Below are 23326 nucleotides of genomic sequence, written 5' to 3'. Positions count from 1 at the left end.
GAGTGCCACCCACCCATTCCAAGTCGGTTTATGGGAAACAAAGGTCTAGGACTGAAGTAAAGGGAGAGGCCTTTGATCATGCAGACACCCACAAATATTCACTTCCATGTGCAAGAACATCAAAATACTGTTATCTGATCATCTTTTGTCATTCCATCTCCCCATGTGATTTACCACTAAACTAAATTACTAAAATCTATTCCTCATTTTCCCAGTAATCTTCACTCCTTGGTACCTTCCAAGGTGATCGCTCTAGTGATATCCTCCTTCCTTCCAAATCTTGACCCTTTGGTGAAGTCGTTCGATTTTACTCTGCTGTCTATTCTCAAACACTTTTCTTTCTTTTCCTGTTGTCTTAAAATAACTCACACCTTGCCAAACCTTGCACCTGGATTATTCCCACCACTCACGCTTCTTTTACTCCTGTTCAGGAACTGCTGAATGGGACTGGAAGAAGTCACACAACCATGCTTACTGGGTCCACTACAAATCTATCTCATCTAGGCTTCACTGAGGCTTATATGCCTCCTTAATGGATGCTCTATCCCACTCACCACAGCAGCTGTGACTAATCTATTTTCTTCTCAAATGTACAACAGCATCACCTTCCCCCACTGTCTGGACTGTGGACCTTATCTCATACTTCACCCCCCAAATTGAAGTCATTCATCTCAAGTTTCTTTCCTCCTCCTCCTCCTTCTCCTCATCTCACATCCTTCTTACATCATCCCACTACTTTCTTCTCTCCTTTACACCAGTCTCTAATGATAAAGATAGCTCTTCACCTTGCCATGGCCAGTCCTTTCATATATACATTCTTCTCTGGCAAGTTGCCCCCACTATCATCCTCCAATCTTCAATCTCTCCCTATCTATTGGTTTTCCCTGCTTCTTAAATATATGCTCAATGTTTTCCCTCATCCTTAAAAACTCTCTCTTAAGTCTGTCATTTCCACAAGCTGTTGTTCCAAAGCTCTCCTCCCCTTCATTTAACTCCTAGAAAAATATGTCTATACTTCATTTCCTCTCTTCTCACTCTTCCAAACTCTGCAATCTGCGTTCTGATTTCATTCAAATGAAACTGTGCACTCCAAAGTTACCATTTATCTCTTAATTGCCAATCTAATGGCCTTTCCTCAATCCTCATCCCTCTTGATGTCTTTGATGCATTCGACATTAGTACCTTTTTTCCCCTTAGGACTCTCTTCTCTGAGTTTTTATGGCCCTATCTTCTTGGTCCTCCTCCTACTTACATCCTTCTTAGCTCCTTCACTAGAGCTTTATCTATGACACCCACTAGCTTCAAGTGTCCGCAAGCCTCTGTCTTGGTCTTTCTTCTCTTTCCTCTCTATACTTTTTTGCTTTGTAATCTCAACTCCCACAGGTTCTTTTATCATCTCTAGTAATGGTTCCCAGATTTATATAGTCAGCCCTTGTTTCTCTTCTGGAGCTTGTCTCTCATCATAAACTGCCCATAAGACACTTCAGACTGGACGTCCTGGAAACATCTCAAACTCAACAAGTTACCAACAACAACTCAACTTTTTCCCCTAAACATTCCCTTTAGAGAACTTCCTTATTTCTACTGAAGTCACTCCATCCTCCCAGTCATCTGATCTTACAAACTTAGTCTCATCCTCAACTCTTCAATCTCATCCTACATATCAAATCAGAGGCCAAATTTTGTCATTTCTATCTCTACCCCATCTTTTGTATAAGTCCCCTTCTCTCCACTCATTTAGCCATCACCATACACAACTGCAAAGCGTCCTCTTTGCAATAGCCTTCTAGTCTCCCTGTCTCACATTTCTCCCTGTTCCAAATGAAGCTGGCAAGAAAATTTCCTCAGATAGCCTGATCATGGCACCATCTGACACATTAAACTATATTCAAATGTAAATTCCTTTGGCATGTAAAGCTCTTTATGGCCTGTGGGTCTCCTTATACTTTTTCAGGCTTCTTACATGTCACTCTCTTCTCTACAGTACAACATAGGGTTCCCTCACATGTGACATTTCATTTCCCATTTCTCTGTCTTTGTACTGGCTATCTCCCCATGCCTCTCCCTCCTTACCTCTGCCTCTTAGAATCCCTGACTTCCTTCAAGACTCAGCTCAAATTCTACCTTCTTCAGCAGGCAGATTCTTTAAGATCCCAGTATCTTCTCTAAGGTTATTGGGTACCTGAGCTGGGGAAGGAAGTGACAAACCCCTCCACTATCATTGTCCAGAAAACTCCAAATGAGGTCGCAGAGAACTGGACATGACTCACATGACTCAACAACACCTTTGTATATATTGTACATATACATATATAGTAGATACATATATAATATATATAGCATGTGTATATACATATACATATGTGTATATGTATACATATATACATACATACATACATATACACAGAGAGATGTAAACTGAATGTAAGCTCAAGGGCATGATTTTTTTTTTGATTTAATTCTTTTCAATGAACAAAAATAGATTTTCTTCTCCCACTCCTGCCTGTCCAAAAAAAGAAAAAGAAAATCCTTATGACAAAACCCTATTTTTGCATAATCCAACAAAACAAATTCCAGCATTGGCCATGTCTGAAAAATATTTCTCATTTTGTATCCTTGATCCTTAAACTTATCCTTAAACTCTCTATCAGAAGCAGCATGAGTCCTCCAAATTGTGGTTAGTCATTGAATTCATCAGAGTTCTTAAGCACTTCAAAATTGCTGGTCTTTACAACATTGTTATTGAACAAATTGTTTTCCCGGTTCTGCTCATTGCAGTCTGCATCAGTTCATATACGTCTTCCCAAGTTTCACTGAAACCACCCCTTTTATCATTTCTTATAGCATAATAGCATTTCATTGCATTCATATCCCATCATTTGTTCAGTCATTCCCCAACTGAGAGGTACTCCCTAGAGTTTCTAGTTCTTTGACACCACAAATATATATATATATATGTATGTATATATACACATATGCAAATAAATATAAGTAAAACATACAAAAATATATATAAACAAATAATTATTTTTGTACATGTGGGTCCTTTTTTCTTTCTTTGATCTCTTTGGAGGTCTGGGCCTAGTAGTAGTATAGGTGAGTCAAAGAATATACATAGCTCAGTAAATTTGGGGGCATAGCTCCAAGTTGTTTTCCAAAATGGCTGCACAAATGCATAGTTTCTCCAATTAATGTAACGGTTTTCCCATAACTGGCAGAAACTGTTTTAGTTTTTCTTTGTATCCCCAGGTCCTTAACACAGCACCTGGCAAATAGGAAGTTCTTAATATATTCATGTTGATTGTTGATAGATTATCTGGTTCAAACAACAATTTGGCAGTAAGAGTGGTCTGTAAGAGTGGGAGTGGAGGTTGGGATGAAGAGGGAAACAGAGGAAACAGGACACAGGTACTAGAGAGAGCAGCAACATCACCAGAGTGAGTAACAGAGCAAAGGAAAGAGGAGACAGGTACTGCTCTCTGAATGACCTCTAGGACGCAGAGGTCAAACTGCCCTTCAGGAGGAAATGGGTCAGCACTGTTGGAGTACTTAGAAACGTGACTGTCTCTCTGAAGAATACCAGAGGTCCTAAATCAGCAACAATACTACAATTAACAAACTAGCCAGATGGATCAATCTATCACCAAATATTTGTTGAGCTCCTCCCTGGGTAAGGGCAAATATTTACTAAGCATGGCACAAGGTGTTCACACAGTGATGCTAATGAGAGTGGAGAGGTAATGCCTTTCCTTAAAGAACTTAGAAAGGACGCAGGTTCCCCACCCCTGGACAAGACATTATCTGCAATAGCAGATATCTTCTGAATATGCACCTATCTGCATCTGAGCACATTCCTAAGTGTGTGACAGTATCGACATACAGGGATGGGGATAGAGACCAGGGATCAGGCAGCTTTGGCGCTGATAGGATGAATGAAATCGAACTGGTACAGTCAGGAAAGCCAGCCAAAGTTTGTAAGGCAAGATTTAAAATGACAAGGATAGAATTGATCTAGCAGAGAAGGAATCAGAGATGGATCCGTTCTTAAGAAACAGTTCACAAGAAGGCTGAGCAGCTAAAAAGGGAGAACTGCCTTTGGATCTAAGGACAGAGAGAGAGGACCCATTTGTGCTTCCCTTTCCCATTGCCACAGTGGGCAGCTGAGCCTGACATGAGGAGATTAAGGGATGCCAGTCTCTCCAGTAGATTATTATTGTTGATCAGCTGTTTCAGTTGCATCTGACTCTTTGTGACCCCATTTGGGGTTTTCTTGGCAAAGAGACTGGAGTGGTTTGCCATTTCCTTCTCCAGCTCATTTTTGTTGCTGTTGTTGTTCAGGCGTTTCAGTCTTGTCCAACTTCTTCATGATCTCATTTGAGGTGAGGTTTTCTTGGCAGTGGTTTGCCATTTCCTTTTCCAGATCATTTTACAAATGAGGAAACTGAGGTAAACAGGGTTAAGTGACTTGCCCAAAGTCACACAGCTAGTAAGTATCTGAGGCTGGATTTGAATTCAGATCTTCCTGACTTCAGATTCGGCACTCTATCCACTATGCCACTAACCACCCCAGTAGGTTATAGATAGATCTCAAAGTCCTGTCCTCATGACTATGTGAATGGAAAGAGAGCTGAGAGGTATTCATCATCTTTTCCTATCTCCTAATTCCTATCTCTGACCACTCATAACCTTGATTCTTTTTTTATTCTTTTTTTATTTCTAATTTTTCCTCACTTAATAGTATTTTATTTTCCCAATTACATGTAAAGATAGTTTTCAACATTCACTTTTATAAGATTTTGAGTTCCCAATTTTTTCTCCTTCCCTCCACTCCCTCCGTCCCAAGATGGCAAGCAATCTGATATAGGCTATACATGTGCAATCATATTAAACATATTTCCACATTAGTCATGTTGTGAAAGAAAAATCAGAACAGAAGGGAAAACTCATGAGAAAGGAAAAAAAATTAAAAATAGTATGTTTTTGATATGCATTCAGACTCCATAGTTCTTTGTCTGGGTGTGGATGGCATTTTCCATCATGAAGCTTTTGGAATTATTTTAGATCATTGCATTGCTGAGAAGAGTTAAGTCTATAAAAGTTGATCATCACACAATGTTACTGTTACTCGGTACAATGTTCTCCTGGTTCTGCTCACTTCACTCAGCATCAGTTCATGTAAGTCTTTTCAGATTTTTCTGAAATCCACCAGCTTATCATCTCTAATAGCACAATAGTATTCAATTACATACATATACCACAACTTGTTCAGCCATTCCCTAATTGATGGGTATCCCCTCAGTTTCCAGTGCTTTGCTACCACAAAAAGAGCTGCTATAAATATTTTTGTACATGTTGGTCCTTTTCCCTTTTTTATGATCTCTTTGGGATACAGACTTAGTAGTGGTATTGCTGAATCAAAGAGTTTAGGATTATATATATTTTTAATATTTTATAGTGTATATTATATATGTGTAATATTATATATGTATATATATACATATACATAAATGTGTATATATGTATGCACACACACACACACAGAGTTTTATAACCCTTTTGGCATAGTTCCAAATTGCTCTCTAGAATGATTGGATCAGTTCACAACTCTACCAACAATGCTTTAGTGTTTCAGTTTTCCCACATCTCCAACATTTATCATTTTTCTTTTTTTGTCATATTAGCTAATCTGATAGGTGTGAAGTGGCACTTCAGAGTTGTTTGAATTTGCATTTCTCTGATCAATGGTGATTTAGAGTATTTTTTCATATGACTAGAGATAGCTTTAATTTCTTCATCTGAAAACTACCTGCTCATATCCTTTGACTATTTTATCAATTAAGGAATGACTTGTATTCTTATAAATTTGACTCAGTTATCTATACATTTTATTTTATTTTTTCTATATATTTTAGAAATGAGGCCTTTATCAGAGACCCTGTTTATAAAAATTGTTCCCCAGCTTTTTGATTTCCTTCTAATCTCAGTTGCACTGACTTTGTGCAAACCTTTTTTAATTTAATGTAATCAAAATGACCCATTTTGCATTTTATAATGTTCTCTATCTCTTGCTTGGTCATAAATTCTTCCTTTCTCCATCTGGCAGGTAAACTATTCCTTGCTCTCTTAGTTTGCTTATGATATCAACGTTTATGTCTAAATCATGTACCCATTTTGACCTTATCTTGGTACACAGTATAAGATGTTGGCCTGTGCCTAGTTTCTGCTATGCTATTTTCCAGTTTTCCTAGCAGTTTTTGTCAAATAGTGAGTTCTTATCCCAGAAGCTGAAGTCTTTGAGTTTACCAAACAATAGATTGATTACCATAGTCATTGACTGCTGTGTCTTGTGTACCTAACCTATTCCACTGATTCACCACTCTACTTCTTAGCCAGTACCAAGTAGTTTTGATGACTGCTGCTTTATAATACATTTTAGATCTCATAACTTTGATTCTTCAGAAATTATATGTAGCATTTCAAGATCACAATCACATAGAGTTTTTCCAGTGGTAACCTAGGTGCAAGAAGTAGTATATCAAGTATATTCTGGAGAATCATGAGACTGGTGAAAGGAGATGGACAGTCTTGTGGGAGAAGGAGGGATGAAAGGAATAGCCTGAGAAGAATTGATAAGAGTGTATTATTAACAGCTACATGGCATGAGAAGGTCTTATGATGTATTGTTGCCAAGAGAATGTAAGCTCTTCAGGACAAGAATTATTTTACTTCTGTCTTTGTATCACCAGAGCCTAGCACAGTACCTGACACTAAATAAAACGTCTACTGATGTTGTTGAGTCATTTCATACTCTTTGTGACCCCATTTGGGATTTTCTTGGCAAAGATCCAGTATCTTTGACATTTCCTTGTCCAGCTAATTTTACTGATGAGAAAACTGAGGCAAATGGGATGAAGTTCCCAGGGTCACACAGCTAGTAAACAAACGTCTGAGGCCAGATTTGAACTTACAAAGATGAATTTTTTTGTTTATGTTTTTATTTTGCTCAATGGGGAAGGAAGGAAGAAGAGTAGCAAAAGGGACAGACGGATAAAAGAAAAATTAAAAGAAATCATTTTGGCAATTTTTGGGTGGGAGAAGGGAGGATGAATGCTAAGGTTGACCCCCACAAATAAAAAGAAAAAAGGGTCACTGAAGCATTTTTTTTAATGCACAGAGAAGAGCAGAAGGAAGGGAGTGAAAAGAACAGGAGATGGGGATGTGTATCAGTAAGCATCATGTCTCTCGGAGGAATAACAATGTAGGTGTTGTGAATCTCTGGCAGTAGGCTGGGCAGCTGGGTGGCACGTTGGATAGAGCACTGAGTTTGAAATCTGGAAGATTCAAAGTGCCTTGTATAGCCCCATTTTATTGTTTTTCAGTCATTTCAACTGTATCTGACTCTTCATGATCCCACTTGAGGTTTTCTTGGCAAAGATAATGGAGTGGTTTGCAATTTCCTTCTCTAGATCATTTTACAGATAAGGAAAGCAAGGCAAACAGAGTTGTGACTTGCCCAGGGTCACACAGCTAGTAAGTATCTGAGACCAAATTTGAACTCAAGTCTCCCTGATTCCAGGCCCAGCCATCTATCCACTGTCCCACCTAGCTGCACCCATTTGGTCCCAACAATGAAATTAACCTAACTGCATCTGACTCAGGCCTGCCCTTAACACCAAGTCAGTTCCTCTGAGTCATAGGCTCCTAGGATCTTAAGACCACAGATTGAGAGCTGGACAAGACATCATTCTGAGGTCCAGAGAGATTGAGTGATTTTGTCCAAGGTCACAAAACTAGTAAAAGTCTAAGGCAGGATTCAAACCGATTTCTTCCTGATTCTAAGTCCAGCTCTCAGTTTTCTCATTTGTAAAATGACAGATTTGGACTAAAAGATTTCTAAGGTGCCTCATCCAACCCATGCGCTCTATCTACAACAACCCCGGCAAGTCTTGCAAGCCAAACATTCTTTGCTTAAGGAGCTCCATTGAGAAGAAACCAATTACCTACAGAAGAGGCCATTTCATTTTAGAACTCTTAACTTAGTTTTTCCTGACATGAAACCTAAATATGTATGCAATGTGTACCCAAAGCCATTGTTTCTGTCCTCTAAGACCAAGTAGAACAAGTGTGAGGTCTCTTCTACATAATAACCCTCAAACACTCAAGAACTCCTAGGAGCCTTTGTGCCCCTTCGAGTCTTCCCTTCTCCAAACTAAATATGCCCAGTTTTTTCAAGTTATCCTTATAGGGTATTGTGATCTTAAAAATAATGTCATATATGCAATTTTTACGTATATAATTTTGTATATTGTACAAATATGTTTCCTGCAAACTCCAAATTGCCACAAAAACAGTCAAAAAGGATGAGATGATGATGGAAGTTGCCTCTCATGTTTTTTCTCCCATCCTCTTCATCATCAAATCCCCCATCTGAGCTGCTCAGTAGGTCATCTCATGTTTTTGGTCTCATTTGTCATTGGAGGACAGGCAGGTCACGCTAAGGCTTAAGGACAGAGAAGCAAGATGGTATATTGCAGGGAAGGGAGCCTGTGGCCTTGAGGCTACATGTAGCTCTCTAGGTCCTCAAGTGTGGCCTCTGATGAAGGGCTGCACTTGAGGACCTAAAGGGCCACATGTAGCCTCAAGGCTGCAGGCTCTCCATCCTTGATTGGAAAGATTACTGAAAAGGTTATTATTATTGGTGATAAGTGCTAATAGCTAACATTTATATAGCACTTACTTTGTGTCAGATACTAAGAGTTTTACAATTATCTAATTTGATCCTCACAGCAGCCTGGAAGGTAGGTGCTATTGTTATCCCCATTTTACAGATGAGGAAACTGAGGCAGACAGGGTTAAGTGACTTGTCCAGGGTCACATAGCTATACAAATCTGAGGCAGGATTTGAACTCAGATCTTCCTGACTCCAGGCTTGGTGCTCTATTTGTTGTACTACCATTACCTCAGATCAGGATTCGCTGCCTGCATGAACATGAACAAAAGTCTCTCTAAACTTGTTTCTTTGTCTATAAAATAGGAATATAAAGGCAATAATATTTCTACTCAGCCTGTGAAGAAAGTGCTTTGTCATCCTCAAAAGGGAAGAGAAATTGGGCTATTTCTTTACCTATCAAATCATTCAGCAGGCTGGACCACGCCACCTTACTGTACAAAAATGGTTCTGGGCAGAGGGTAGTGTCAAGATATTAGGAGTCACCCTGCTTTCCAGAGCTAAAGCCCAGCAAACAGACTAAGCCCTGAGCTGGGCGAACCAGCAATCCTTTGCACTCACCCTCTGGATGATCTCACCCTCTGGTAAAATCCCTTAATTATTCTCTTATAATAGGGCAGCTTGTTGGTGCAGTGGATAGAGAACCAGTGCAGGAGTTAGGAGGACCTGAGTTCAAATCTCACCTCAGACACTTGACACTCACTAGCTGTGTGACCTTGGGCAAGTCACTTAACCCTAACTGCCTCATCCTGGGTCATCTCCAATCATCCTGATGAACATCTGGTCACTGGATTCAGATGACATTGGAGGAGAAGTGAGGCTGGTGACCTGCACAGTCCTCCCTCACTCAAAACAAAGTCAAGTGCAAGTCATGTCATCATTTCTCTGATGGCATGGTCCTCTTTGGCAACAAAGGACCAACACACATGCATTGCTTTGACCAACACCAGGTGTTCTCTGAGCTCAGACAAGCCCCAGACAAACTCAGACAAGTCCCCATGTTCTGGTCACGAAGCCCAGCTATGATTCAAGCTTGTCTCACTGTTGCTGTTACCCCTCATTGTCAGAGTTACAGCTCACTGCGCAACCATTGCTATAAATATTGAGATCTCCCCACCCTGCCTTGGGTCTCTCCATCAGGGCAGGGCCCCAGCACATGTTCCTAACCTGCCTCCTTGTTTGCAAGCTGCTTCCCTTTCTTGGAAATTAAATTTGTTTGATTCCTGACTCTCCGGTCTCTCTCTGCTCTATTCAGCTCTTCCCATCCACAGGTAAGAGGCCGGATTGGTCTGATTGACAGTAGGTATAATACTGGGGCCATACAAGAACAGAAACCCTCCTGCTACAGACTTAAGAGTTTCTAGCTTAGACTATAAAAGGGTTAAGTTAAGGTTTGATGCAATCCCTCCTTCTATAGATTGAATGGGGGAGGTAAGAGCATAGAATACTAAACACATTATAACCTCCACCCTGAGGGATCACCTCCAGACAGAAAGTAAGGATGTGACTCAATCCCTCAAAGAAGAAAGATCTGGCCCCTGGAGAGACACAGCCAATTAAGCCTCTAATTATGTACTTGTGCTTTTGGCAGACAGACTTACTTCACAGCATCTAGGTGAAGAGGAAGGAGCTCTGATTCCCCTGACTCCTCTGACTTCTAATCAAGTTTGAAGTGGCCACACTCCCCCGAGAACTGAAGTTCAGTTTGACTCAGATCAGCTCAGATCATGCCAGATTCAGCCTTATCCTGAGAATCTGCCTCTTAGGGATCAGAGCTATAAGGCATAGCGTAATACTGGACCTGGAGTCAGGAAGACCTGAGTTGAAATTCTGCTCTAGCCCTTACTAGCAGTGTGACCCTGGATGAGTCACTTAGCCACCGTCTGCCTCAGTTTCCTCACCTGTAAAATGGGAATAACTGTAGCATCTACCTTCTGGTGTTGCTAGAAGGATAATATGACATGATATGTGAAAAGTGTATTGTAAATCTTAGAGTACTACACAAATGCTAGGTATCACTATGTAAGAATATAATGATAGGACTTTAACATTTATACAGCACTTTATTCCATCTCATTCCCCACAGAAGCTATTCCAAGCCTTTTTTCTTCCCCCTGAAGCTCCCCATATGTTTTTTCCTTCTCACTCCCTCTCAGTTGAGATTTTACTTCTTACTTAACTGAGACAATTGAGGTCATTTGATGTTAACACTCTTTTCTCTCCTTTTTCTCATTTCAAAATTCTTTGACCTCACCTCCCACTGTCTTCCTTATCCCCAGTATTTGATAAAGAGGTAGTCCTTCTTCTTGTCAAAGCTAACCCTTCTACCTATACACTGGATCCCATTTCCTTCCATCTCCTCTAGCAGATAGTAACTCCATCATCCTCTCAACCCCTCCCTATCAAGTGGTTCCTTCCTTAGTGCCTTTGAACATACCAAGCATCTGCCATCCTTAAATAGCCTTCACTAGGTTGTACCATCTCCTCAAGCTATCATCTTATACTTCACAAAACTCCTGGAAAAAATCATCCATATTCATGGCCTCTACTTCCTCTTTTCTCATTCACCCCTGACTCTTTTCAAAATGGCTTTTGACCTCATCACTCAACTGAAAGTGCCCTGTTCAAAGTTACCAATGATCTCCTCATACGTAAACCTGATGACTTTTTCTTGGTCCTAATCTTTCTCAGCCTATCTGCCATACTTTGACCCTATTTAACCTGTCTTCTCCTGTGTATATACTCTTGTATCCTACCCATCTGACCACTCCTTTTCCTTCTCCTTTGCTGATTATTCACCCATATTAAGTCCCCTAACTAGGTGTATATTTCCCAAAATTCTCTGCTATATCTGCTTCTCTCCTCCCTCTATCCATTCTCTCTCAGAGAAACTCATCAGATCTAATGGGTTTAACCATCATTTTTATATACATGATGCAGCAAGGTGGTACAGTGGATAGAAAGCAGGGCCTGGAGTCAGGAAGACTTGATTTCAAATTCAGCCTCAGACACTTGATAGTCATGTGACTTTGGGCAAGTCACTTAACTTTCCTCAGTTTCCTCATCTGTAAAATAAGCTGGAGAAAGAAATGGCAAACCATTCCAGTCCAGTATCTTTGCTAAGAAAACTCCAAATGGGGTCACAAAGAGTCAGACATAACTGAAAACAACTCAACAACAAAAGATCTATACATCCAGTCCCAGGCTCTCCCCAAAGCTTCAGTCTTAATCAAGAACTGCCTAATGGACATTACACACTGGATATCCTACAGTTAATGAATCGATTTATTAAGTACCCACTGTGTGCTAGGCATACATCTGAAACTCATTATAAAACTGAATTCATTCTCTTTCCCCCTCGCCTTCTCTGTGTTTCTCATGTATAATACTCCATATCTCCTATCTCCATGCTTTTGTATTGGGCATCCTCTAGTCACTCCCCTCTTACTTTCACCTCATAAATCTCTCCCTCATCTACCATCTAGTGCATGAAGCCTTTTCTGATCACCTTGTGACCTCCTTCTCCCTCTCAAACTACTTTGTATTTAACTTGTGAACATCTGTATTCATTAACTTTGTATTTATGCTGCATATGTATACCTAATATCTCCCCCACTAGAGTGAAGTTCATTGCAAGAAGAGATTGTTTCATGCTTTGGACTTGTATCCCCCAGTGCCCTAGCACAGTGCCTGGCATACCACAGGTGCTTGATAAATGCTTGCTAATTGACTGATTGATTCTTCATCACCACTTCACTGAATCTCACTTAGAAGGGGTCTCAGAGGCCATCTAGTTCAATCCACACTCAAGAGGAATCCCTAGTACTATGTGCCTAACAAAAGACTATCCTGAAGCATCTCATTCCACTTCAGGCCAGCTCTAATTTTAAGGAAGCGTGGGTGTAGATAAGTGGATAAATCTATATAAACAGATCTCTCTATGTATTCAGATATACACACATGTGCACATATATTTTACATTTAATAAAAATCTACCTTTTTGCAGCTTCTAGCCATTGATATTATTTCTGCCTACTGAAACCAAACCTCTCTTCCAGATGACTTCAAATACCTGAAGTCAGATATCATACTTTCCCTGAATCTTTCCTTCTCCAGATTAAACAACCCCAGGTTCTGATATGGCATCATCTCTAGGACCCTTCACCATACTGATTGCTTTCTGATCTCTGTACCAGATGTTCTAATTGTAAACGGTTTTCTTTCCCAGATCTCTTCTCAGAGCAGGGATACATTCTAAGTATCCCTCCCTTCCAAAAACTGATAACTTTCAGCAATATTGAGTGTAGAGTAAATATCTTAGCATTGCTAAGCATTCAGTTAAATTCAATTCAACAGGTAAATAATTGTGATAAATCAACATAAACACAAAAAAACAATATAGGCTGTGCTCTTAAGGGGCTTACAAGATTCGACATGTATACAGGTGTTATAAATCCCATTTTTCAAATAGACTACATTATCAAATTAGAGATATCATAGCGCCGGGGGGGCAGGAAATAATCCAGTTGACTATATTAAAATCTTTTGATACAGAAGAAACAGTGTAAGGCAAAGCTAGGTCCAGTGATATACCAGTTGTTTTTCAGTCATTTCAGTTGCGTCCTACTCTTTGTGACCCCATATGGAATTTTCTTGGCAAAGGTACTGTAGTGGTTTGTCATTTCCTTCTTCAGTTCATTTTACAGATGAAGAAACTGAGGTAGACAAGGTTAAGTGACTTGCCCAGGGTCACACAGTTAGTAAGTATCTGAGGTCAGATATGAACTCAGATCTTCCTGACTCCAGGCCCAGCCCTCCATCCATTGCACCACCTAGCTGCCCCAATACACCTGTTACATAGCATAAAGAAGATTTGGGGAGAACTTAACAACATGTTACTGAATTTATCGAATTTCCTCTTGGGATGGAACTTCCCAAGAATTCAGAAAGGATTAAAAAATAATAGGACACACCAAGACATACCAGTCTCCTTACTGGGGTGCAGGATGTTTGACAATCATCTGTCCCATGGCCTGGACTACAAACAGGTTTACAGAGTATATTACATTCATTTACCTCATTTGGTCTTCACAATAACCCTATGATGTTAAGAAATGCAGACATTATCCCTATTTTATAGTTGAGATAACAAGCTGAGGTGTTAAGTGACTCATGCAAGGTCATCCAGTATCAGAAAAGAGACTGGAATTTATATCTTAAGTTTAGACTCTAAGTCCACATCACAGCTCTCTCAAAGACGTCTTTATTTAAGATAAGAATTAATATGAAGAGCCTGAAAATGAGGCAAAGTAGCTTCTGACATACTAATTGAAAACTTTTGGAAATTCTTTACCTTAACATAGGGAATGGTTTAAAAAATTTTTTTGTTTTAAATAGGGAGAGTGTACTTGATCAGAAATCAAAGCAGAATTTCCTATTTATGTTCTGTGTTGCTGTTCAGTCATTTTCAGTCACATCTGACTCTTTGTGGCCTTATTTGTGGTTCTCTTGGCAAAGATCCTATAGTAGTTGACCATTTCCTTTTCCAGCTCATTTTGCAGATGAGGAAACTGTGGCAAACAGGGCTAAGTGACTTGCCCAGGGTCACACAGCTAGTGTCTGAGGCCAGATTTGAACTCAGGAAGATGAGTCTTCCTGACTTCAGGCTCAGCACTCTATCCACTGTGCCATTTAGCTGCCCCATTTATGTTCCATGCTCTACCCTTCAAGAACTCTGAACAGGGTAAGTTGTAATCTGATATTTGGAAAATAAGTAGCTATCTCCCAAATTCATAAAAGGCATTATCTTTCTAGTTCTGGATGTCTTTATTTGGGAAGGACATTGCTAAGCTGGTAAGGCAGCCAGAATAGTAAGCTAGAGTCAGAACAAAGAGGAAAGATCTCTCTTCCTCCCCTCGCCTGAATCCTTTCTCTCCTCAACTACAAATAAAATTTCCTATTTAGCCTATGTAGAACTCACTTTGTATATAATTGCTTACATGCTGTCCTCTCCTTTAGATTATAAGCAGCTTGAGGGTTTTTGTGCTCTTTTTCTATCTCTAGCATGGAGCACAGTGCCTGGCACATAGTAGACACTTAATAAATGCTTATTGATCAATTGCTAATAATAGTAAGTCACATCTATGACGTGCTTGAAGTTTGGCAAGGGGCTTTCTTCCCAAAAATCCTGTACGCTAAGTTTTATAAATATATTCCATTTTTTCCATATACACACATATACGTATGTATACATCTACACATCTGTAGTATGTGTATATACTATGTATGTGTGTGTGTGTATGTGTATGATCTCTTCCATAGAATGTAAGCTCCTTGAGAGTAGGAATTCTTCCATTCTTTGCTCTTGCACTCCCAGTGTCTAGCACAGTGTCTGGCACGTAGTAGGCACTTAACAAAAACTTTTTGGTTGTGAAATATGAAGAAACTGAGGTAGAGGGAGGTTGTGAATTGTCCATGGTTACATAACTAGTAAGTGTTAAAATTCGTGGTTTAAACCCAGATATTCTTGACTCTAAGGCCAGCATGCTCCCACTAATCTGCACTGCCTTCCAGAGAGGGAAACTGAGGCTCAGAAAGATTAAAGGATTTTCCCATATGGTAATATAGCTAATACATCTTGCAGCTGGAACTCTAGCGCCTGCATAGTTTCTGCAATGCAGGGAGGCTAGAATTGTTATTTTGCAATGGATCAAGGGTACCAAGGCCCTGTCTACAGTTTGGCTTGGGGATGCAGAATTTTGAGCTCTGACACTGTTGGAGGGGAGTGTGATGGAGAAAAGGGGGTTAAGAAGAGATGGGATAAAGAATATGGGAAAGCTATTCAGGTGCCTGCTCTGATGAATCAATATGTTATTTCAAGCAAAGACAGGACGCAGGAGTTAGTTTGGTGGGGAGGAGGAGGGGAGGGAAGAGCAGAAGGCGTGAGTGTCTGCACCCCTAGCTGGCCCCTCCTCCAGCCTTTGTGTCTAATGCTCTCACTGGGTGCCAACAGCGTGTTGTTTCTCCAGGTCACAGTTCTCCCCAACACCAGCTGTCCCTCTTCTCTTGGTCTGATTCCACTACTTTCTACTGCTCAGCAAAGTCAGAATGACCCAGGGACTTTGCTGAGCCACCTTGGGAGAATCACTTTTCTAGGGAAACAAGAATGTTCCAACCCAGAGTCAATTAGAGCTGGTAGATGAAGGAAAGTCCCCTAGGTGGGATGATAATTTCAACTGAGGTGGCTTTTCAGAAACTTGAGGGACAGGACCCTCTGGAGTCATAAGGATTGAACCCTCTTTAGAGGCAAGAGAGTGTAGTGATGAGAGGAAAGATCTGAGTTTAAATCCTAACTAATATGACCTGGTGTAATTCACCTCTGACCCTGTTTCCTTCCCTACAAAAGGGTGATAATGATACTGGTGCCCCCACCATCTCTAGCGTGTGTTATAAGGAAAGACACTGTATAAAAGGGAACTAGTAGGAGATCCAAGGATATTTTTCTTCCAGTCCAGATAAGTGGTTTGCAAACCTCTTATATTTTCAGCCCCTTTACTCTCCCCATTCCCTTCTTCAATCGTATGTGTATGTCTTTCTCCTTCTTCTCTGCCTCTTTAAATCCTGCCTAGTCTTCCCATTCTAGCCCAATAGACAATGAACTCCTTCAGGACTTTTGTTGTTCAGTCATGTCTGATTTCTCTTAACCTCATTTGAGGTTTTCTTGGCAGAGATACTGGAGTAGTTTGCCATGTCTTTCTCTAGCTCATTTTACAGATAAGGAAACTGAGGCAAACAGGGTTAAGGGACTTACCCAAGGTCACACAGTTAGTAAGTATCAGAGGCTAGATTTGAACTCAGGAAGACAAGAGGCCCTGTGTTACATTCATCGTACCATCTAGCTGCCCCTCCCTGGGAGTAGGGAATGTCTTTTGCCTTTCTTTGTGTCCCCAGAATCTCGTACACGTAGTAGGCACTTAGTAAATGTTTACTAACTGACTTCAAGACCCAGATCAAATCCTTCATCTTCCTGAAGCCATCCCTGACTGTCCCAGCAGGAAATAATCTCTTTCTCCTCTTTCCCCCTTCCATTCTATGGAAGAGATCATCCACATACATATCTTTAATTCCCTTATCTTCTGTTTCATTAATCTGGCACTTAAGTCTGTATTGTCCTGTACTGTAATTATATGTGTGCATGTCTTATCTCCCTACCATACTGTAAATACCTCACACAACTAAAGATTCTTAGAATTGGAAAGGACCTCAGATACCATCTGGTCCAATCATCAGCTGAACCATTTAATCCTTCCTATAAGTGGTCATCAAGCTTGACTCAAAGATCTTCAATGAAGGGAAACTTATTACATATGGAGGCCCACAATTCCACTTTCAGATAGCTTCAGTAGGGGCTTTCTCCTCATATACAGCCTAAATCTGTCTTCCTGCACCTTCAGCCCACTGCTCCTAGGTTGACTGTCTTAGGCCAAGTAGCAAAAATTGAATCCCCCTTCCATAAGGTAATCCATCCTTCAAATGCTTGTGTAGGGAATGCATTCTTCTGGGATAATGTCTTTGCAGAGACTGCTAGGACTGGGATATTTCCTAAATGGTTGTGTTGCCAGCATGGCCCAAATTGGTTGTACCGCAGATGTGATGGCAGAAACTGGATTGGAGATGGGATATTTGAAGGAGAAAGAAGAGACACAATGTGGCCTGGCTGTCAGCCTAGTAATACTGTCCTCCCTTTCTCCCCCCTCTATTCTGCTGGCTGCCAGCATGAGCTTTGTGATGAATAGGTTTCTGAGTAGGACTGATCCTAGGAGCCTCTAAGCAGCCTCTAAGCCCCAAAGAGGGAGTTTCTGTAACAGGTACGTGAATCAGACAAATGTACCTCAAGGCCTCTGAGAGGGAGCTTGATTTTCTAATGGCCCATTTAGCCACAACCAGGAGGCTCACCAAAGCTCACCCAGCACTCCTCTATGTAGTCACCAATTTATTTTAGACTGTCTCTGCATCATAAACTGAGATGCTTAGGATCAGTCAGCGACTTTCTGTTTCTTTCTCCCTGCTGCCTCTGGGAGACTGCAGCTGAGCAAACTCGATTTGAAGTTTTACCGTAAGGGTCTGGTACTGGACTAATGGACTAATCCTCCAAGACAAATGGAACTATTTACTTTGAGGTGGTTTTTCCCCCTAATTTAATTAAACTACTTGTTCAGCTATGATTTTTAAGAACTTAACTTCATGCTTGTTAGCCTGGGTATGCCAAAGCAGAGCTTACCAATAGGAGAGGAGCAATGATGAGTCACCCTAGATTTAAAAAAAAAGGTCCAGGACATAACAGTGAGGAACGGGGTGCAGGATCGTTGACAGTCACCTGTCCTATGGTTCTGGCTGCTGAGAGCACCACGCTGGCATTTGTGCAGAGTTTTGTGATTTATAAAGTACTTCACATTCATTGTCTTGTTTGAGCCTCACAATAGCCCTGTGATGTAAATAATTCAAGGGCTATTTATATTTTATACTTGAAAAGGCTGAACTGACTTGTTAAGGGACTTGTCCAAGGTCACCTAGTGGCAGAGCTGAGATAAGAAGGAAGGAAGGAAGGAAGGAAGGGAGGGAGGAAGGGAGGGAGGAAAGAAGGGAGGGAGAAAGAGAGGGAAGGAGGAAAAAAGGAAGGGAGGAAGGAAGGAAGGAAGGAAGGAAGGAAGGAAGGAAGGAAGGGAGGAAGGAAGGAAGGAAAGAAAGAAGGAAAGAAGGAAAGTAAAGAGGGAGGGGGAAGAAAGAAGGGAGGGAGGAAGGGAGGGAAGGAGAAAGGAAGGGAAGAAGGGAGAAAGGAGGAAGAAAAGAGGAAGGAAGGAAGGAAAGAAGGAAAGAAGGAAGGGAAAGAGGGAGGGGGAGGAAAGAAGGGAGGGAGGAAGAGAGGGAAGGAGAAAGGAAGGGAAGAAGGGAGAAAGGAGGAAGAAAAGAGGAAGGAAGGAAGGAAAGAAGGAAGGAAGAAAACAAGTATTTATTAAACATCCTCTATGTGCCAAGCACTATGCTAAGTATTTTACTAATATTATCTCATTTGATCTTCATGACAACCCTGGGGGGTAGATACCATTTTTATCCCCCATTTTACAAATAAGGAAACTAGGGCAAACAGTGGTGAAGTGACCTGTCCAGGGTCATTCAGCTTCCAAGTGTCTGAAGAAGGGTTTGAATTCAGATTTTCCTGACTCCAGGCCCAGCACTCTATTCACTGCACCACCCCCCAGAACTCAAGTCTGAGATTAGAACACTTTAGGTCTTCAGACTCTAAATCCAATTCTTTTTCCGCTACACCACAGCTCTCTCCAAGCTTCCTCTAATCAAGATGAATATTCAGTATGAGAAGCCTGAAGATGGTACAAAGCTGGTTCTGCCACAGTTACTGAAAACTTTGGAAACTCTTTATCCTAATATGAAGTATAGTCTTTGTATTTATGTTGTAAATAGGGACAGAACATTTAGATGAGAAATCAATATAGTATTACCTATTTATATGCTGAAGAACTCTGAACAAGGCAAGTGGTAATCTGATATTTTAACAGTAAGTAGCTATGTTCCAGACTCAGAAAAGGCATTAACTTTTCAGCTCTCAGTGCCACCATTTCAGAAGGACATTAATAGGCTAGAGAATCACCAGAGCAGGGCCACTAGAACAGGAATGGGCCTAGAGTTCATCTCATGAGGACTAGTTGAAGGAACTGGAACTGGTTTTATCATGGAGAAGAAAAAACTCAGGGGAGAAGGATGTCGTGTCTTCAGGTAGATACTTGAAGGACCAGCTCGTGGAAGAGGGATTAGATGCGTTCTGTGTGGCCCCTGAGGACAGAACTAGAGAGCAATGGGGGGACGTTGCCAAGAGGCAAATTTAGGAAAAAGTTCCGAACAATTAGCGTTCTCCAAAAATGAAGCATATTGCCTCAGGTAGTCCTGTCTTCCTCCATTTTAGTAGTGGTTTTGCTGCTGTTGCTGCCATTCCTGCTATTGCAGCTAGGTGATGCAATGGATAGGAAGACAGGCCTGGGTCAGAAAGATTCACCTTCCTGAGTTCAAATCTGGCCTCAGACATTTATTAACTGTGTGACTCTGGACAAGTCACTTAACCCTGTTTACCTCAATTTCCTCATCTGAAGAAGGAAATGGCAAACCATCTTTGCCAAGAAAACCCCATATAGGATCACAGAGAGTTGAAAATGAGTAAACAACAATAACATGTATACAGTCCCTTCAACTGGCGCTCATGTGATATTCGTCCAGGTGGCCTCCTGTGGACATTCTCCAGTTTAGCAACACCTTTCTAATCTGTGCCCAGAGCAGAGTGCAGTGCTCCATATGTGGACTAGGAAGGGCAGAGGCCAGTGAGATGGCCACCTCCCCGGGACTGAACACCAAGAGTCCTCCAGTACTTGGGGCCATGTCACACTCTTGACTCACGTTGAATTTGCATTCCCTTGAAGTTGCCAGATTTTTCAGTCTGTTGTCTAGCCACATCTTCCCTACCTTTTACTTATAAAGCCAATTTTGTAAATACTTCAAATATAAAACTTTACATTTGTCCCTACTAAATTTGACTTTAATAGGTTCAACCCAACATTCTAGCCTGCTAAGATCTTAACGAATGAATGAACAAATGAAAAAACCATCATTTAGTAAGCACTGGGCTAAGTATTGGGAATATGAGCACAAAAACAAGACTGTTCCTGCCTCAGTGACCTTTTACATATGTAGGAGTAAATAACACATGTAGGAAAGCAGTGATTTGGGAAGAGAGAAGTCTAGTCAGTCAGTCAACAAGTATTTCTTAAGTCCTTACCATGAAAAGATCCAGGGATACATGGGCAAAAATATGGTCTCTATCCTTAAGGAGCTTATGTTCTAATGGGGGAGACAACATGTAAAAATTGTGCATACAAGATATATGCAGTGTGAATGGAAGGTCATGTCAGAGGGGAGGAGGAAGGAAACAGGAGAGCACAAATTAGAAAAGACCTAGGCAGCCAAGGAAACCAGATGGTGAATACAAAGAGAGAAAATGTGGGAGACAGTCAATGAGAAGTCATGGATTTGGGAGATGGAATGTCCTATGGGATGAAGCAAGAAGGCTTATTACAATCATAGGATTATAGAATGTGAATAGGGAAACAAATTGCAAAAAAAATGGAAGAGGTTAGGTTATGAAGGCCTTTCAATGTCAAACAGAGGACTATTTGATGCTAGGTTATAGGAAGTCATTGAAGTGTGTTCAGTAGTGGGGCAGTGACGTGGTCAGACTTGAGATTTAGGAAGATCACTTTGGTAGCTGGTGGAGGATGGATTAGAGTGGGGACAGAGGCAGGGAGACCAATTAGAAGGCTATTGTAATGGTCCCAGTGTGAGGTGGTAAGGGCCAGTATGTGGGCAGAGACTATGTGAAAGAAGAAAAAGGAGCACATGGAGTCAGGATCCTGACTCCATTTTGCTAGCTCTCCAATTCAGCTTGGTGTCATGTGCAGATCTGACAAGTGTGCCATCTATCACTTCATCAGTCATTAACCAAAATCTTAATTTTATACTTGACACAGGGTCAAGTATAGATTATAAGGGCACTTCACTGGAGATGTTTCAAAGTGAAATCAACCGATTAATAACTTACTCTTTGGGTCCAGCCATACAACCATTTCCAAATCTACCTAACTGCTATCGTCTAGTCCAGGGGTGGGAAACCTGCAGCCTTGAGGGCTACATGGGGCCTTCTAGGTCCTTGGGTATGGCTTTTTGACTGAATCCAAGTTTTAGAGAACAAAATCTTTTATTAAGGGGATCTGCATTTCTCCAGTCTTGGGGCACCTCTTCTGTTATTCATGATATTTTAGAGATCACTGACAGTGTCTCAGCAATGGCATCTACTACTTCTTCTAGAATTCTGACATGAAGTTCATTTGGACTCGGTAAATTGAAATCATCTAGAGGCAGCTAGGTGACTCAATGGGTAAAATGTTGGACCTGGAATTGGGAAGACCTGATTTCAAATTCCATCCTAGACACTTAATAGCTGCGTGATCCTGGGCAATTTACTAGCAACTAATTACTTCATAGAGCTGTTGTGTGGATTAACTGAGATAATATATGTAAAGTGCTTTGTAAACCTCAAAATAAGATATAAATGTTAGCTATTATTACTAACTGTGCAACTATGAGCAAGTCACTTCACCTTTCTCAGTCTCGGTTTCCCCATATGTAAAATGGGAATTTTATACATTCTTCACAGGGCTGTTGTGAGGACCACATGAGACCTAATCAATGCGTAAAGCACTTCGTGAGCCTTTAAGTACTATACACATGTTAGCGCTTATTATCATCGCTAGCCCCTTGTTTCTCTTGCATATGAATTCCATAGTCCTTTTGGTTCTGGCCTCACTAGATCAAAGATAATTCTCCTTGAGATGAAATGTGGAAGCAATATAGGAGTTGAGGGTCTCTCTGCTTTCTTTCTCTCCTGTGTAGCTTTTGCTGCCCTAAACGGCATTCTGGATCCTTCTTTGCCCATTCTCTCTTCTGCAGTACAGCTTGGACTTTGCTTTACCCCAAAGTACCAACTCATTCAAGCTTCAGTAAGCCGGTCACTATGCTTCAAAGACTAGGCCAGGTTTTTGCATTTATCATCCATTACTTGCCCTTACTTAGAATTCTTGTATGTGCTTTTTCACAATCCAAGCTGATCAGAATTCCCTGAGCATTCATATCAGTCTCTTAAGACAATTTCCCCTTTTTCTTCCAACTGAAATTGGTTTTATGTTTGAGTTTTCAGAATTTCATTCTTCAGAAGTTCCTATCGCTCCAGGGCTGACTTCCCCTGAACAATTTTAAGTTAAGGGATCCCACCTATTCTTTCTTAGAACTCTCTTAAGTCTTCTTTTCCAAAATCTGGGGTTCATTCAGACTTTTTCTCTTGTGTCGCTAATTCTAAGATTGATCCTCCTCCAAGGTTCCTAGCATTTCCACCTCAGCAACTAGCTCTTCCCTATTGATTAATACTCAGATCCAGAATAGAAATTTCATTTATTGGAAGGATGGAATTATCATTAAAGCATGTCAAAAAATTATTAATTGTTCTGCATTTGGCAGAGTGAAAGCTATAGCAAGTGTCTCTGATAATTGAAGTCTTCCATCCATCCATCAGTCAACAAATGTTTATTGCAATGGACCTGGAATTATGTTAGGTACTGGGAATACAAATACTAAAATGAGAGAGTTCCTGACCTCAAGGAGTTTTACATTTTACTAGGGAGATGCAATAGGTTCACAGATAAATAAATATAGGATGTGTACAAAATAAATATATAGCAATTCAGGAGGAGATACTAAGTTGGGGAATCAGAAAAGCCCTACATTTAAGCTGAGCTTTCAAGTAAGTTTAGGGTTGAGAAAAGGAGAGCATTCCAGGATGCGTAAAGTTACAGAGTTTAGAAAGTAAAGTAGGCCAGGCTGGAATATAAAGTATGTAAAGAGAAGTAATGAATAATTATCTTGGAAAGATAGTTTGAAGCCAGATTGCAAAGGGCTTTGAATGCCAACAGAAAAGACATTTTA

The 23326-nt window shown here is 40.7% G+C and overlaps 1 protein-coding gene across 4 annotated transcripts in view; it reads right to left on the bottom strand.

Moving 5' to 3' along the window:
• The window catches only part of KCNIP3 (potassium voltage-gated channel interacting protein 3), a 156029-nt gene that overhangs the window by 21760 nt on the left and 110943 nt on the right, over window positions 1-23326 (bottom strand). The gene's annotated exons all lie outside the window — the stretch shown is intronic.

Source organism: Notamacropus eugenii, chromosome 1, assembly GCF_028372415.1.
Source record: "Notamacropus eugenii isolate mMacEug1 chromosome 1, mMacEug1.pri_v2, whole genome shotgun sequence".
NCBI classification, from domain to species: Eukaryota; Metazoa; Chordata; class Mammalia; order Diprotodontia; family Macropodidae; genus Notamacropus; species Notamacropus eugenii.
This window is presented reverse-complemented; position numbering and strand designations above follow the sequence as displayed.